The sequence below is a fragment of the Zalophus californianus genome, chromosome 7 (genome assembly GCF_009762305.2).
Source record: "Zalophus californianus isolate mZalCal1 chromosome 7, mZalCal1.pri.v2, whole genome shotgun sequence".
In the NCBI taxonomy this organism is placed as follows: domain Eukaryota; kingdom Metazoa; phylum Chordata; class Mammalia; order Carnivora; family Otariidae; genus Zalophus; species Zalophus californianus.
In genome coordinates this window covers 126,547,755-126,564,255 of record NC_045601.1, presented here as the reverse complement: position 1 = coordinate 126,564,255, position 16,501 = coordinate 126,547,755, and the positions used below count along the sequence as shown (strand labels likewise).

Sequence of the window (16,501 nt, the reverse complement as noted above, 5' to 3'; positions counted from 1 at the left end):
TGTTCCATCCCAAGTTTGTTATTTCAGAGCTGGCCTTTGAACACTAAAGAATTCCGGCGGCTTTGGATCATTTTATTTTCTATCTCCCAGGGGACACTGTCAATAATTTACATTGCACAGCATTCGGTTATCTAATAACTCTGGATTTTCCGCTCTAAGGGAGGGGGATAGAAAAGTAGCTCTTTGTTTTTTAAAGGGGAAAAAAAAAATCACTGCTCCTTTTGGTTGGGGGTGGTCGGTGTGCCAGAAGCTGGCCTTGGCTGGGCTCAAGAGGTCACCTTCTTGAGGAGCAGGTAGAAAGGAGGTTGGAGAGAGGAACGTGTGGGAGAGCTGACCTGGGGTGGAGAGGTGCTGGGTTCCTCCCTCTTCCGGGGGAGTCATTCCTTCTGTAGATGGCCAGGTAAAGAGAAGAGGGAATCCCCTGACAGCTAAGGCACAGATCCTTCACCCCTTCCCAATGGCAGTTCCTGAAGGGATGGTGCTTGTTTGCCTTTAAAAAGGAACTGGAAATGCTCTGAACATTTCGAGTGACTCATACCAGTCTGGTATATTTGTAAATACCATTCCTTGGACAGATTTAAACAGGAAGCCTGGAAAGTCTGTTTCCCCAACACATTGCACTAGTGGTGGAGTTCTGCTTCTGGGAAGAGCAGAAGATCCACTGATTTCTAGTTTCATTCATGGTGTGACCCCCAGACCATCCGTGTTGGCCATGAAGGAGGGGCCCTGCTGAACTGTGGTAAATTACAAAGAGAGTTTTCTCTCCCGTGAGTGGAAGACCACCGCTTCTGTGCAGTCCGCCTTCCGTAATCTTAACATTCCCCCTCATCCCATCCCATAACGCTTGGGCCATTTTTAAACCTCAGGGTGCTTCTAGAGCTTTTCTTGCTGCCAAAATGAAATGTGAGCAAATGTTTCAAAGCCGTAACTTTAAAGGCCTCAGATGAAGTTATGCAGCCTGATTTTGCTTTCATGTAAGGCTTGCCCTGTTCACCGGCTTTGTATATACGGAACCTGTGCTATTTGTATTGTGTTTTTCTCCCTCTTCCCGGTTCTCTAACAAATTTCTAAGCTCCAGTAGGTGGTAGGTAAGTCAGACCTATCATTTTGTGGCGCTGTCTGGCAGAGCGGAGGCGGCCAGGGTGTGGGCTGGGGTCTGGACAGGAGGCGCGTTTGAGACCTCTGGGTCCGTGGGCCCTGAACGGCAGGCTAGGCAGCAAGGCAGCCCTGGGGGTGGGGTGGGGTGGGGGTGACGGCAAGGAATGAAGGAGTGGGTTGCAGAGGCTTTTCTTTCTCTCTCACCTGGCTCTTCCCAAGTGCGAACATGTTTTATGTTACATAGCAAGCGAGGCAAAGTGGTGGTTTCTCCTAATTCCTCATGCGATTTCCAGACATGACGGTCCTTCTCCTGGCAGGCTGAGTTATCTGCCCCCGCGAGAGCCTTGGATTGAATCGATTCCCTAAAGGAATCAAACGTGAGAGATAGAGGAAAAAAGACAGCCGTGGAAGAACATCCGCGTAGCTGTGGAAATGCCGTGTTGCCACGTGGGGTTGTGTCGGAAGTCAAAGAGTTAGACAGCAAACAAGGACGGGGTTTTCCTGTTTCTCCTCTCCTCTCTCCCTCTGTCTCTCCCTCTCTCCTCTTTTCATTAGAAGAATTGGATGTTTGCCCATGCAGACAAAGCTGGCTTAGGGAGGCAAAGTTCGGGGAGGAAGCAATGTGAGGAGACTGGAAATAGCAGGAATCCAGACATGCTTTGCGCTCCAGCCCTGAACTGGGAGAGGAAGAAGCCGTTCTCCCAGCTGTGGCCGGGGCCCAGGGGGCAGGGAGGGCCACCCACCCCTCCGGCTCTCTGTGGCCTGGGTAGCAGGACATTTGTCCCGTAGCGGACCTGCCACAGGGCAGCTGCAGGAGCCTGCACCCCCGTCTGCGGGAGCACAGACCTCCACTGTTAGGAATTAGGTGGAACATATGCATGTAGGACGCTACTGGCTTTTTCCAGACACAAGGCCACTTTCCAGCCCGAGAAGCAGCTTGGAGGAAACAGGGTAATGAGACAGAGTCCCAGCTGGACCCGAATGCTTTACTCTCCTTTCCTTCCTCTGCCTCCTTTTCTTTTCTCCTCCTTCCCGCTCCATCTCCTCACCCCCCCATCTACTTCCGGTTTACTTTCCCCCTTCTTTACTGGTCCTCACCTTCTTTGCCTGGTTCCCTTTGCTCTTTTGTTCTTCTCCTTTGTGCCTTTCTCTCATTTCCTTCTTTTTTCTCTTTAGCGTCTTCTACTTTCTTCACCAGGCGCTCCGTGCTTCTTCATGTTTATCCCAATTTTGTGTTTGACTCCTCTGTCAGCTGAAATGGTTTGCGGGTTCTCGTGGAAAGAAAAATGCAGCCTGTGTCATTGAAAGCTGGTGACTGCCTTCATAATGCTACGAAGAGGCCGTGGCATTTTATAATAGAAAAGGAATGCCTGCTATCATTGATTGAGTACTGCTTTGGGTTCTTCTAACAGCCTGGCTGAGCAGCGCGAGGTTCTTCGGCTTCCCAGATCCGGAGACCCAGGCTGACACTTAGCAGTCTTGCACAAGGTCATCCTGCATGTCAGAGGGTGGCGTTGAACCCAATTTTGTCTAATTCTGAAGTCCCCCTTGCTTTATACAGCCGTGAGGGTTGCGGCTAAAGTGGCCATGCATGCTGGGGGCGGGATGTGTTTGTGGTTCAGTTCAAATGTCTAAAGCAGCCAGTTCCAGTGTTGGCATTACCAGACTCTGGGTGCTGAGACCCACCCCAGAGTTTCCATTTCGGATCTGGGGGCAGAGCCTGAGAAGGGGCATTTCTTTCTTTTTTTTTTTTTGGTTTCAAATTTTTAAAAATATTTTTATTGTTATGTTAATCACCATACATTACATCATTAGTTTTTGAGTAGCGTTCCATGATTCATTGTGCATAACACCCAGTGCTCCATGCAGAAGGTGCCCTCTTTAATACCCATCACCAGGCTAACCCACCCTCCCACCCCCTCCCCTCTAGAACCCTCAGTTTGTTTCTCAGAGTCCATTGTCTCTCATGGTTTGTCTCCCCCTCCGATATCCCCCCCTTCATTCTTCCCTTCCTTCTATCTTCTTTTTTTTTTTTTTTGACATATATTGCATTATTTGTTTCAGAGGTATAGATCTGTGATTCAACAGTCTTGCACAATTCACAGTGCTCACCATAGTACCTACCCTCCCCAATGCCTATCACCCAGCCACCCCATCCCTCCCACCCCAACCCTCTCCAGCAACCCTCAGTTTGTTTCCTGAGATTAAGAATTCCTCATATCAGTGAGGTCATATGATACATGTCTTTCTCTGATTGACTTATTTCGCTCAGCATAACACCCTCCAGTTCCATCCATGTCCTTGCAAATGGCAAGATTTCATTTCTTTTGATGGCTGCATAATATTCCATTGTATATGTATACCACATCTTCTTTATCCATTCAACTGTCAATGGACATCTTGGCTCTTTCCACAGTTTGGCTATTGTGGACACTGCTGCTGTAAACATTGGGGTGCACGTACCCCTTCAGATCCCTACATTTGTATCTTTGGGGTAAATACCCAGTAGTGTAATTGCTGGATTGTATGGTAGCTCTATTTTCAACTTTTTGAGGAACCTCCATACTGTTTTCCAGAGTGGTTGCACCAGCTTGCATTCCCACCAACAGTGTAGGAGGGTTCGAGAAGGGGCATTTCTAACAAGTTTCTGGGTGATGCTGAAGTCACTGGCCTGGTGGCCACACTTGGAGACCCACTGGTCTGAAAGGTTTTGGCTTTATTTTATTTTTTTAAAGATTTTATTTATTCATCTGAGACACAGAGATACAGAGAGAGAGAGAGAGAGCATGAGCAGGGAGAGAGGCAGAGGGAGAGGGAGAAGCAGGCTCCTTGCTGAGCCAGGAGCCCAAAGTGGGGCTCGATCCCAGGACCCTGGGATCATGACCTGAGCTGAAGGCAGACGCTTAACCATCTGAGCCACCCAGATGTCCCAGGTTTTGGCTTTAGAGTTAGGTGACTGGTCAGAGCTCAAGCCCAGGTGGCGGGAAACATTTTCTAGATCCCGACTTGAGTGCATGGTGGGTGCAAATGGAAGTATTTAGTTAGTTGAACACTGTCTCATTTCACAAAGGGCGGGAAAGTGCCTTCCAAAAATATTCATGATATAAAACCGATAGAGTTGAAGAAATTAAATCAAGGAAAAATGAAGGCAGGAGTTTAGTACAGGTGGTTGGAATCCAATAAGGATAACTTTTCCTCTTTGTTGGCAGAGCTATATGTACTTCCCTTATTTTCCGGGTCGATGGCATCCCGTTTTCATTGTGGGAGGAGACACCGGAATTTTGCCCTTTGAATAAAATTCTCCTTTTCCCAAACTGCCTTGTGGAGAGGGTCATCTTTTCACTCATACAATTTAGAAGTTATGAAATGATTGATGTTTATCCTTTTTTGTGACCTGATACTTGGCAAAATGGCAACTGTGCAATATGGATTAGTTGAGCAACTGTATTTTTTTGGGTATCTATGACTTAACTTCCCACAGAAAGGAAAGCTAAGAAATATAATAGGGAGACCTGCAAGAAAGTCGAAAGAGGATTCCTGTCTTCAAGGAACTTAGCAACGTAGCTTGGAGAAAAAGATGTACATCTAAACAGCAAGAGAACTGTGTCCTTTAACAGAAGTCAACAATTCTAAAGGTAGCAATTCACAGAAAGGAAAGCTCAGGGTAGGTTGATGCGGGTGTGAAAGAATGAAATTTAATTTGACAAAATCAAAGAAAGAAAGATAACCAGGGGAAAAACTGAGACCATTTTCAAGAGTTTTGGATGTAGAAGTTAGTACAACTTCGTATAAACAAAACACCCAACGACTTCATTGGACCCATAGACGGCTGTGGGGTGGTAGAAAATGTTGCTGAGTTTGTCCTTGGAAAACTCGGGCCGAGTGACAGATTTGCCACTTCGCACCGTGTAATCTTCTGGCCTTTGACCTCTTTAAGTCTTCGTTTCTGCAGAAATAAAAATGGGGATTTCTAGTATCTATCGAACCTGCTGAGCCTCAGCTAGGAGAACAGTGAGCAGTATTTGAAGCCAAAGGGCATTTAAACAGGGAGTCAGGGGCTCCAAAACCATAGGCCAGATTGGGAGAATGGAAGCTGGGAGATGGCCACCAGCTTCCAGGCGAGTCAGGGGGCTGTTGTTTCCACCCGGAGGCCAGGGAACCGGCTAGAGCTGCCCTGCCAGGCCCTGCAACATCCTCTGGCCCCAGCGAAAGCTCGCGCTTTCAAATGGATAAAATACACAAGGTAACGTGTGAGCGTGCGCACGAGTGAGTGTGTGTGTGTGTGTGTGTGTGTGTGCCTGACACACTGGGTCATGATGTATAAAGGTCAAAAAGGTTTGAAAGCCACAGAATAAAGAATCAGTGACATGAAATGATTTGTGGGTTTTGTAAATTGTAAAGCACAAAGCAAGTATGAATTAATGACCCATTCGCCTTTCCTGAGGCCCACGTTCCCTTTTGACTCAATCTGGATTCCTCCTCTCTGTAATGTTCAGATACTACCTGACTACCCTGGCAAGTGCATTCAGGACTCCTCCCCACTCGTGGAAGCCCATGGAATAAAACCACCAATGGGGCCAAAAAGTGGAGATTAATATGTTAAAAAAGAAAAGAAAAGAAAACCTGGCCTTGGTGTTTGATTTCCTAAAGGCCCAGATAACTTTCCTGATTAAAGACATGTTTAGTCAGCAAAAACGGCAGTGGGTGTTTAGCTGGGAAGAAAAGAAGCCGCATGGCATGCGAAATAGCTCTTAAAATGTACCCTGAACACCTTACGCATCATCACGGAGCTTATTTACGGATTGGACGATATCCCGGTTCAGACAGCAGCTTCCTCGGATACCCTCATTACCAACATCTGGAAATGGAAATAATACTCCAGAGTCAGGTTCATACCTCAGCGAAAGCAGCCTTTGAAATTTTATTAACTGAAAAATCATTGTCGGCTCTTTCCTCATAGACCACATTATTTCAAGCAGTCTCATATCTTTGGGACTGGGTTGGATTTCGTTTTGCTCAAGGGTAAATGAAATTTTAAACTGGGTACAAACTTAATCATTTTATTTTTTTTTCTGGTTTAGAAATTCCTCCTTATCTCTCCTTCCCTGAACTCCCTCCTTTTTTAATTGCTTGTAAGAGGCAGCCCATGATAGGGTAACTGGTTTTTCCTGGAATAGCAAATACATAATAAAAAGAGCACCATTTACTCCTAACAATTTATTGGTTGTTCTCTGAGCCCCCTGGGAGGTGGGTGAATGTTGTTACTCTTCTCTTTATAGCAAAGGATGTATGACAAGGTGATAGGATCCAGGTCAGTGCCAAGTAGGAATTCAAAACCCAGACATGTTTGCTCTATGGAGAACAGTATTTTCTGCCTCCCCACCAGCCCAGGTGAACGGAGAGCGGCTTTCAGCCCAGGGCTACGCTTATCTAAGTGTACCTGTGCGGTTTTCTCCGCTGTTTGTCCCTAGGTGGCAGGGAGGCCAGGAAATGAGACAGGGGCTCTCTGCCACCCAGGAGGGCTGAAGAATCAGGGAGGGGGACGTGAATTGAGGGACTGTGGATGGTGGGCTGGGGATTATTTGGGGAGGGCCTGAGACCGTGTAAAAATAACGGGGAACAGTGAGAAAAAGGAGTTCAGGAAGCGTGAAGAGTCATTAAAGAAGTCCGAAAACGTCTCCTGAATATTTGTGTGGGATTAGAATATAAATAAGCAAAGAGAAATTCTGATCAAAGTAGATTTGATCAGAATATCCTCTGCCCTGAGTAGTTGTAGGGATTGTCGAGAGTGGATTTAAAGCTTTGAGGGACTAGAGGAAAATGATGTTAAATTCAGAGTGCCACAAGGAGCCGTCTTTTGAAGTGAGAGTAGAAGAAGATCAAGGAATAAAGTTCCCATTTGCTGATAACATTTCAGAGACTCTGCCAGATGCTTAGCCTTTCCTCCCTCCTCCCTCCCTGCTCTTCTTTTCTCCTTCCCTCCCTTCTCTCTGTCCCTCCCTCCCCTCCTTCCTTTTTTTTTTCCTTAAGATTTATTTATTTTTTGGGGGGGAGAGAGACAGAGAGAGAGTGTGGTGGGGAGGGGCAGAGGGAGAGGGAGAGAGAGAGAATCTCATGCAGATTCTCCGCTGAGCACGGAGCCCTGCGATCAGGACCTGAGCTGAAATCAAGAGTTGGCCGCTTAACCGACTGAGACACCCAGGTGCCCCTCCCCTCCTTCCTCTCTTTAAAAGATAATGTCTCCCAACAGTCTTATGGTTGTTCCTACTTTAAAGATGAAATTTTAAGGTTCCAAGAAATTAAGTAGCTTGCCCAAGTTTATACAACTAAATGAAAAAGGAAGATTCAAATTGAGCTTCCCCTAACTCCCAAACCCACATTCTTTCCAAAACACTGTTCCACTCCCTCTCTTCCAGAAAATGGAATGGAAAATGTCTGTGGAAACCCAATCACTGTTCCAAGCTATATTACACAGTGAGACTGTGTGTATGTTATCTTCGTGTGTGTGGTCTGTGCCCCAAATTTCCATGAAACACGCTCTCTCCGTGGCTGGCTGTGTGTTCCGAGGAGAGGACTTTGTGGGGTTGCAGCCCTACAGAAGCGAGGAGGAAAGGGTGTGATCTGAAGGGCACCATCCTCAGAATAAGAAATTCTTTGGCCGCTGAGAGTTATCACCGCAAATGCCAGGCGGTCCTGTGGTTCAGTGTTGGTGTCTTAGTTTCTTTTGAGTTTCCTGTAGGTGGACGCTATATGATTTAGGCTGGGGCTCACCGGGGCCAGACTATATGACTTGCAGAGCCCAGTGTCAAATGAAAAGGTGGGGCCCCTTGTGAAAAATTTATTAAGGATTTCAAGACGGTGAAGGCAGAGTACTCCATACGTGCAGAGAGTTCTGAGTGTGTGGTTGCACAGGACGCATGCCCGTGAAGCTGACCGTGCAACTCACCCATGTAACATGGTCTAACAAGATAGTCACCGAAGGCCTGCATCCTTCATGTGTTATGCCAAGGTTACTCACACAAACACATCTGGGGGGTTGGAAGGGAGATTCTGTGAAAAAGCAAGTCGACAACAGTGGCTATCATCAACTCACTTACTGGTTCTTTCATTCATAAGGTCATTCATTTGAAAGGCATTCATGGACCCCTTACTGTATTCCAGCCAGCATGCTCTGTGGGGGGGATGCGAACGCTTCACCTGAAGCACGGCATGTGTATAAAATACATCATGTCTTTGGTTTACGTGTGCGTTTATGTCATGTGTGAAATGGACTGAATGGGGTTTGTACAGTAGAGACTATTGTGAGGCTTACCCTTCTGCTCAGCAAGTGCCCCCTCCATGTTGCTGTCCCCAGTGGTTCTAAGCTGCACATCATGCTTCATACAATTCTCCACCATGTCTTAAAACCCATTTTCCTGGAGATGGTCACCTTTGTCGGTCTCCATTTCCCCAGGACACAAGCTGATGGTGAGGAACAGCCTCCCGTAGCTCCCGTGCTGACCTGGGTGAGAATTGTCTTAAGACCCAAGTCTTGCCTGGTGGTAAGAATCACTTTGTATGGGGATGGGGGGTGGGGGAGCATCACTTATTCAGACGCAGATTCTTGGGCTCTTCTGGAGAGTCTCACTCAGTAGGCCTGAAGGGGCCGTGGAATCCTCAGGTTTAACAAGTGCCCCAGGTGATTCTTACTGTCAGCTACAGGTGGGGGAAGCCGAGCAACACTATATGTCCCGAATGGGATCCCTGGGCCAAGGGTACACACATGTTCTCCATTTCACTCTTCTCCTGAAAGACGGGTCCATTTGGCCTTCCCCATCTACTGACTCTTGGTTTCGTCTCTGATCGGTTCTCATTTATGACTACTTGCTCTTTACTAAATTTTCCTTTATCTATTTGATTGAAAGCATGACGCTTGTTTCTAAGTTCTGCTTGCCCGGGTCATTACTGTGAATTCAGCTAGCACAGACTGTTCTGTGTTTTCTTTGATCTCAGATACGCTCTCAGGTTGTTACTCCCTTTGAGTTTGAGCTCTTGTGGAATATCGAGTGCCCTGTCTGGAAATGGGAACCTCCAGGGAAGGTCTTTAGCTCAGATCCTAGATTGTGCCATTCCTGGATCCTAGAGAAAGCGAGAGAAAATGTGTGTGTGTGTGTGTGTGTGTGTGTGTGTGTGTGTGTGTGTGTGTCTAACTTGAGGGAGCGGTGGTGGGTGCGGGGGAATCAGCGGAAAAGCTTGAGAGAGTTAGCCCGAGTTAATTTAGGTGTATCGTTCTTATACTCCTGCCTGGGAGGTCTTTTTCGGATGTAACCATCTAATGCTTGAGACGTGTTAGGGTGGTGGGGAGGGGAGGCATTTTTGATGCAATTTTGGAACCATTCTAGGGTTCCAGCAGTGTCCTGATGTGTCTGTTTTCTGCAGCCAGGCCTGGAGTAGCTGAATTTTGGTCCCCTGGAGCAGTGGCAGCCTGGGCAGTGACACACCTGGGGCCCGTGAGGGCTAGAAGGCAGCACAGATGGAAGACTTTGCATTCTACATCCTTGTGCCTAGCCCCCGTTTGCCTGTCACACTGTGTACCCATCTCTCCTTCTTTCCCATAGGACTGGGTGTGGGGGTGTATATCAGTTTCTCTGGTCTTTCAAGCTTCCTGGGGCATCTCCAGGGCCGAGCTCCTGGAAGGCGGCAGCCTTAGTACTGAGCCCCATTTTCAGCTTCAGTTTGTTTCTGGGCTGGTGCTACTCTGTTCAGTGTGCTTAGGGAGAGGGTCTTACTGGCCTGGCCTAGGCCATGTGGCCACACCTTGGCCATCTTGACTGATTGATGGGTAGAGCAAGATGAATGAAATTGCTGGGGGAGGGGAAAGTAGGTAATGCCAAGATGTTCCCATAATCTTGACATTTGCGTTTTATGGGGGAGGTTAGAGGTTCATGCAGCTAATTAGGAGAGCCTCAAACCAATGATTTCCCTCACATGGCCACCCACCGCACTTGCACTACTGTCTCACAGAGGGCAAATCTTGTTTTGAGATAGTATGAGCACTCGGTATAGTTGATGCTTAACATCAATCCAAAGCCAATAGCCCACCAACCCCCTATAACCCTTGTTTGGTGGTCATCCTTGCTCTGACCTTCCTCAAGTTTAGGAGAAGCTGATATTCAAAGGCACTGGCCCGTCCACCCAAACTGCCACTTTGAGCGGCAGTTAAACTGAGTGAGCTCAGTTTAGAATTCCTGTTGACTCTGACAATGTACAATGATTTGGGAAGACCTCGCTTTTAAAGTTTCTGATTTCGAAATACCAAGTGTTCTAAGCATGGTATCTACCAAAGGTGAAGCTGAAGAAAACTCCCAGGAAGTACGGCAATTGCTAGCATATAGAAATCAGGGGTTAAGGCCATAGGATTTGGGGTCAGTCATTCTGGGTGTTCAAGTTAGGGCTCCATCAGTGTATTATCTGTGTTACCCTGGGCAAAATAAATTTTATATTGGATTACATATTTAGAGCCCTTAGTCATTACACACATGTAGACTATTTAATCATTACTATATTGGTCATCTTTAATGTATGACGTATGCAACTATAAATAAATGTTTTTTTTTCTGTTATCATCTTCAGAATATCAATACTATTGGTTTTCTTACGGCTCAAGAAAAGTTATACAGTCCTGATGTAACTTTTCCAGGAAAAGAAAAAGATCTTTGAGCCTTGAGCTTTCATGGGACTATGTGATTTCTCCCTTTGCCCCCCTTAAAAATGGCAGCTCTAACTAAACCACTCCAGTGGAAACTCTACACAGAATGCAAAAAATGTAAAATGGACAAAAGCAATGCAGTGAAAACACCCAGGCAGGTTAAATTGGCATCGATCGTCAGAAACCTATTTGTTTTTGTGGAGTTATTAATATACTTCCATGGATAACCAGAATTGTGTGTGTGTGTGTGTGTGTGTTTAAGTTTTTATTTAAGTAATCTCTATACCCAACGTGGGGCCTGAACTCACGACCCCGAGATCAAGAGTTGCATGTTCTTCCAACTGAGCCAGCCAGGCGCCTTGGATAACCAGAATTTTGGAACACAATTTGAAAACCTTTATAACATAAGGCAGTCAATTAAAAAAAAAAGCTGTAGTCACTATTAGATACACACATACACACACACACATGAACCTGGCAAAGCACAATGGAGCATGCTAATATTTTGTCCTATTGAGTTGTTGTAGTTTGATAGAGTTAGCCAAGAGAAGACTTTTTCCCCTTCTGTTTAATAATGTCCAGCAGTTGTTTGAAGGCCTTTTCAATCCCTTTCCTGTTTTGAAAGCACCTCGTGTTCCCATGTGATGTAGCCCTGGGATATCCTTCATTTTCATCATTCTGGATAACAAAGACAAATGTGTTAGGCAAAAGCCAAGGGGTTGTTGTTGAGGAAGGTGGAGTTGGGCCCTCATGACGTTTCTGCCTTGCTCAAGAAAAGCCTTAGCCAGAGCCGTGAGGGCCCAGTTTTTGGATCTCAACCGTCTCATTATGCTCCAGTGACTTCTAGCTTTCAGTGTCCACATCCCTGCCTGAGGCTTTTTCTGGCACGGGAGAAGGTTACTCTGCCCTCATACTCAAGGCAAGTTGGAAGTGCCATAAATTAATACCACTTAGGAACGCCCTCAACCAAGGACTCCTGAGAATTGACATGAACCTTAGCTCCCTTGACTCTCAGGTGCAATGATTTTGTTGTAGTTCATGCTGTTTCCAGCATTCCCTTCCAGAGTCATCCATGGCAGCAACTGCCTTATGAGGCATATTTATGGCGTCCCCCCTCTCCCTGCATCACTTCCCTGTCCCCCAGTTGGTGTGGCTTTCACTTGCCAAGTAACCTACTTACTCTGTAATCCTTGTCTTAGGGACAGCTTCTGCTAGGGGTGGGGGGTGGGGTGGGGAATCCAAACAAGATGCCATTTTTAGCTTCACTTCCCTCTTTATACCTTCCTCCACTCATCACTCTCTCAAACTCTAAGCTTGGGCTCTTGCTAGTCCTGTGTGTACAATATGAGCCTGTCCTCCCGCCTACAGTTGATTGGACCCAGGAGGGAGAACAGCTGAGCCAATCAGAGTCCCTTCCCTAGGAGTTTGGGGATTGGTAGGGATGGGTGGGGGTCAAGTTGGGGTGGCAGGGGAGAGAGAGACAGAGACAGAGAGAAAGAGACAGACTGATTGAGTGAACCTTCGCCTAGATGGGGACTGAAGCATGCACACTTGGGAGCCATGAACACATTCTGCATATATCCATTCTGGGGAGCTGAGACAGCTCTACTAGTCTGCAGAGAGAAAAAGGAAGCAGGTGTGCAAGGGAAAGCATAGGTGAAGGACACAAAAAATCCTGCTGTGGTTTTGGCAACCTTCCCATTCTGGTTTCAATCTCTTCAGAGGCATGCCTCCATTTCTGCTTTGACAAGATACCTATTTTAATTCTTTTTTTTTTTTTTTTTTTTAGGAATAATGCTCAGTTTTTGTTTCAGCTGGGATGAGTTGGCTTCTTTTGCTGGAAGCCAGAACATCAATGAATGCACATTTTATATCATAAGTCATTCCTATTAAAAAGAGTGTTTTTATGGTTGTTGCCATCTCAGCCCTGGAATTAAGATATTTTATTGTATATTTGCTTATCCCCTTCCCTAGGAGACATGCTAGCAAAAGAAAGAGGTGATTTCCTTTCCCCCCATAGGGAAGACCCAGGGGCCTCCTTTTGTGGAGTTCTTGTGTTCTCAGCTCTCCCGGTTACCTAAAGACAATCCCCTCTCCCATCCTGAGGTTTTGTAAGAAGCTGGAATTCCTGAAGAGGTGTAGGCTGTGTGTATGGGGGCCATGTGGGCACGGAGGGTTCGGAGCTGTAGATACAAGCCAGGGAAGATGATCCCAGGACCGCAGGGCATGCCGGATGGAAGAACAGTCCCTAGCAGTGGCAATGAGGAGCAAAGAAGAAATAGTGACCATTCAGGACTGAAGAAAAGTTCTCCATTTCCCTGAAGCAAGTGAACCCTGGGATTGTGAGATGCTCCAGGCTGGTGGGGCATGAATATTGCCTCATACTGGACATTCTAACCACCCTTGGCAAAGTGGGGGTGTCTTAATCGGTTTGGACTGCCCTAACGAAAATGACCATAAATTGGTGGCTCAAACAAAAGACATATATTCCGCATAGTTCTCGAGGCTGGAAGATCAAGGCCCTGGCAGATCCAGTGTCTAGTGATCATCTTCTTCCTGGCTTGTAGACAGACAGCTACCTTTTTGGTGTATCCTTACATGGGCGGGGGCGGGCTGGTGGTGGAGAAGGCTGGTACAAGGCAGGGAGAGGGTGGGGGCGAGAGAGACAGAGAGAGAGAGCATACTCAAAGAGACCTCTCCTCTTTCTTCTTATAAGGACATTAATTCCATGATGAGGACTCCACTCTCATGACCTAATTACCTCCTAAAGATCCCTCCTTCAAATACTATCACATTGGGGATTTAGGGTTTCAACATGAGTTTTCAAGGTGGGGCACATTCAGTCCATAGCATGGGGGCTGGAACTGAATTTAACTTAATTTGAGTAAGACATTTCTTATAATACTGCAGACGTGTGGAAGATTTCATATCTGTTAATTATATATTTGGCTAATTGTTATGATAAAAAATAACCATTCTTTATAAAGGTATTTTGCCTTACAATAACATTTCGGAGGCGACTGTTTCTTGCTGGTGCTTTTAGGGATGCCTTAATCTACTATAAAGTTTAGAAAGGAGTCTGTGAGGGGCGCCTGGGTGGCTCAGTTGTTGACCACCCTAGACAGGTGGTCTCCGAAAGAGGTACAGAGTCCCCAGAGTTTGTCATGGGTGAAAAATGCTATGTTTATTTTAAATAATTTATATTTATATTTATTTTATTTTTTATATTTATATTTATTTTAAAATGAAACTATGAATTTATATTTATATTTATTTTAAAATGAAACTATGAAATCCATTAAGGTTGATTAATACAAAATATATGGATTAACATTGACAGTCTCATGTGGCCTGTCAGATGGTCCTTGCTGCACACAGTACCTGAGACACCTGTAAGGGAAGAGGGAATTTGATGATTTGAGAGGTTGACAGTGACATTTTCACAGAGGTTTGCTGCCATCGACTTGTTACATGTAGTTCACGCGCTATTAGGGTGTCATCGATGCAGAAGTTGACTTCTAAAAAGGACGATATTACAGTACTTTTAATGGAATGAGAAGTGCATATGAAATATTTATCCCAAATAGAGGCTTACTCAAGGCAATGAGTTGTCAAACCTACTCGTGAGTGTTCCAAAATTTCTGACCTTTTCTATCTGGTAAGTGGCTATTAGTTATAAATTATTAGAAAATAATTATGAGAGGGGTGCCTGGGTGGTGTAATCAGTTAAGTCTCTGACTCTTGGTTTTGGCTAATGTCGTGATCTCAGAGTCCTGAGATCGAGTCCCTTGTCGGGCTCTGCGCTCAGCAGGGAGTCTGCTTCTCCCTCTCCCTCTGCCTCTCTCCCCCCCCTCCAATAAATAAATAAATCTTAGAAAATAATCTTGAGAAATTAAGAACATCCTAATATGTACCTCCGAAGTAAAATGGACATTTTAACAGTGAATGAAAGAATAATTAATTTTCAAAAGAAAATCATGTTGTGGAGAGAACATATTAAAAACAGATTTTTGGGAATATTTCCAATGCTTGCAATTTTCTCTTTTCTTTCTCTCTCTCTCCCTCCCTCCTATCAGCTAAAAATGACAGGTGTTAAATATAAAACCTCATACTTGCATTCTTTGAAAATATGAAAAAAGACTTTTCTCTCTTGCCCCTGTTTTTCAAATGAGAAATTTCAATGGGCTTTGAAGCCATTTGGTGAAAGTACAAAAGTAAAACAACTTCTGATTAATTTCTAATAACAGCCAATCAACATTAGGGAAGACCAATCCTTTCCAGCCAAATTTCAATAAAAGCTTTGCCTAGGATAGATAGGATTTAAAAATGAGTACCAAGACCCCAATTTGAACCTACATACCTTGTAAGGCATAATTTTTGTGTATGACGTTGAAATCATAAAATCATGAAAATCAAGTATCAAAATAAGACCTTCAGGGTGCCGGGGTGGCTCAGTCTGTTAAGCATCCAACTCTTGATCTCAGCTCAGGTCATGTTTTCAGTGTTATGAGAGCCAGCCCTGTCAAGCTCTGCACTCATCAGGGAGTCTGCTTGAGATTCCCTCTCTCCCTCTGCCCCTCCCCCTAAAATAAATAAATAAGTCTTAAAAAAAAGACCTTCAAATCAGTGTATCACAAAATGTTAAACCAAGATTTCAAAAATAATTAAGATTATTCGATCACATTGCTCTCATAAAGAATATATTAATTATAAAACTTTTTTATGGTAGATAAATATTGAAGAGGAGAAATTATTAAAATATTTTCTTTAAAATGTTGTTTTTTAAATGTCATAATATTTCCAACAAGTTAATATGGAGCCAAGTATATAAAATTCATCAATACAATAATATCAATATATTAGTGCTCTATAAAAAGTTTTGACAAAAAGTGTGGAGCTTACTGCTCAATAGTATTAATACAACCATGTTTATGATGTCTGCCATTTAGAAGACTAAATTTGTAAAGTGCTTATTCATACCATTTTTCTGGGATAAAAATTACTGCTATAATTAAATAGTTCTTGTTTTTTAATTCCTTTGCTAATTTATATATATATGTATTTATATATATTATAAATATTTAAATATATTATGTATATAATATCTATGTGTACGTATATATATATATATATATAGTGTGTGTGTGTGTGTGTGTGTGTAAATATACAGCCTTGTTTGTAACTGGCCACCTTTTTTTCCCTTCAATTTTTCAATCCTTTCCTGCTTTCTTTTAAATCCTTTTTTATAATCTGGATTGATCCGACTTTGCATTTGGCACGGTGTGCCCTCTCTGCCTCACCTCCACATCCCCACTTTCCCGTCTGGTCTTTCTGGTTTCAGACTCTCTCCTTTTGTCTTCTTCTCTCTTCTCCTTCCATTATTCCATGCCTCTCTGGAACCCAATCAGTACTCCAGGCAGTACGGCAATGACAGGGAAGTAAGTCGTAGGGGTCCACCAGGTTCTACTTCCATCGTTAGAACAGAAACACATGCTGAGGACAAATGAACTGGCCCTCAAGACTCCCTGGGATAACTTAAAGGCAGGACCGTGGGAGGCTGGGGGGGCGGGGGGCGGAGTGTCGGTGGAGGTGGGGGTGGGGACTCCACACATGGTACTTCAGGATCTTGCCCCCTTGAGTTCGGTGCTCTCTCTAATCCTCTACTGAGAGCTCGCGGATCACAATAGGTGGCATGAGAGAAAAACTAAAATCATT

At 44.8% G+C, this 16,501-nt stretch overlaps 1 long non-coding RNA gene across 1 annotated transcript; it reads right to left on the bottom strand.

The window, feature by feature from the left end:
• Positions 1 to 4,785: 4,785 nt before the first annotated feature.
• LOC113927247 lies at positions 4,786 to 16,264 on the bottom strand. Its single transcript, XR_003521556.1, has 3 exons — positions 16,087 to 16,264; positions 5,875 to 5,956; positions 4,786 to 5,044 (listed from the first exon to the last, which is right to left on the bottom strand). It is a non-coding gene; the product is annotated as an uncharacterized LOC113927247 (long non-coding RNA).
• Positions 16,265 to 16,501: the final 237 nt, after the last annotated feature.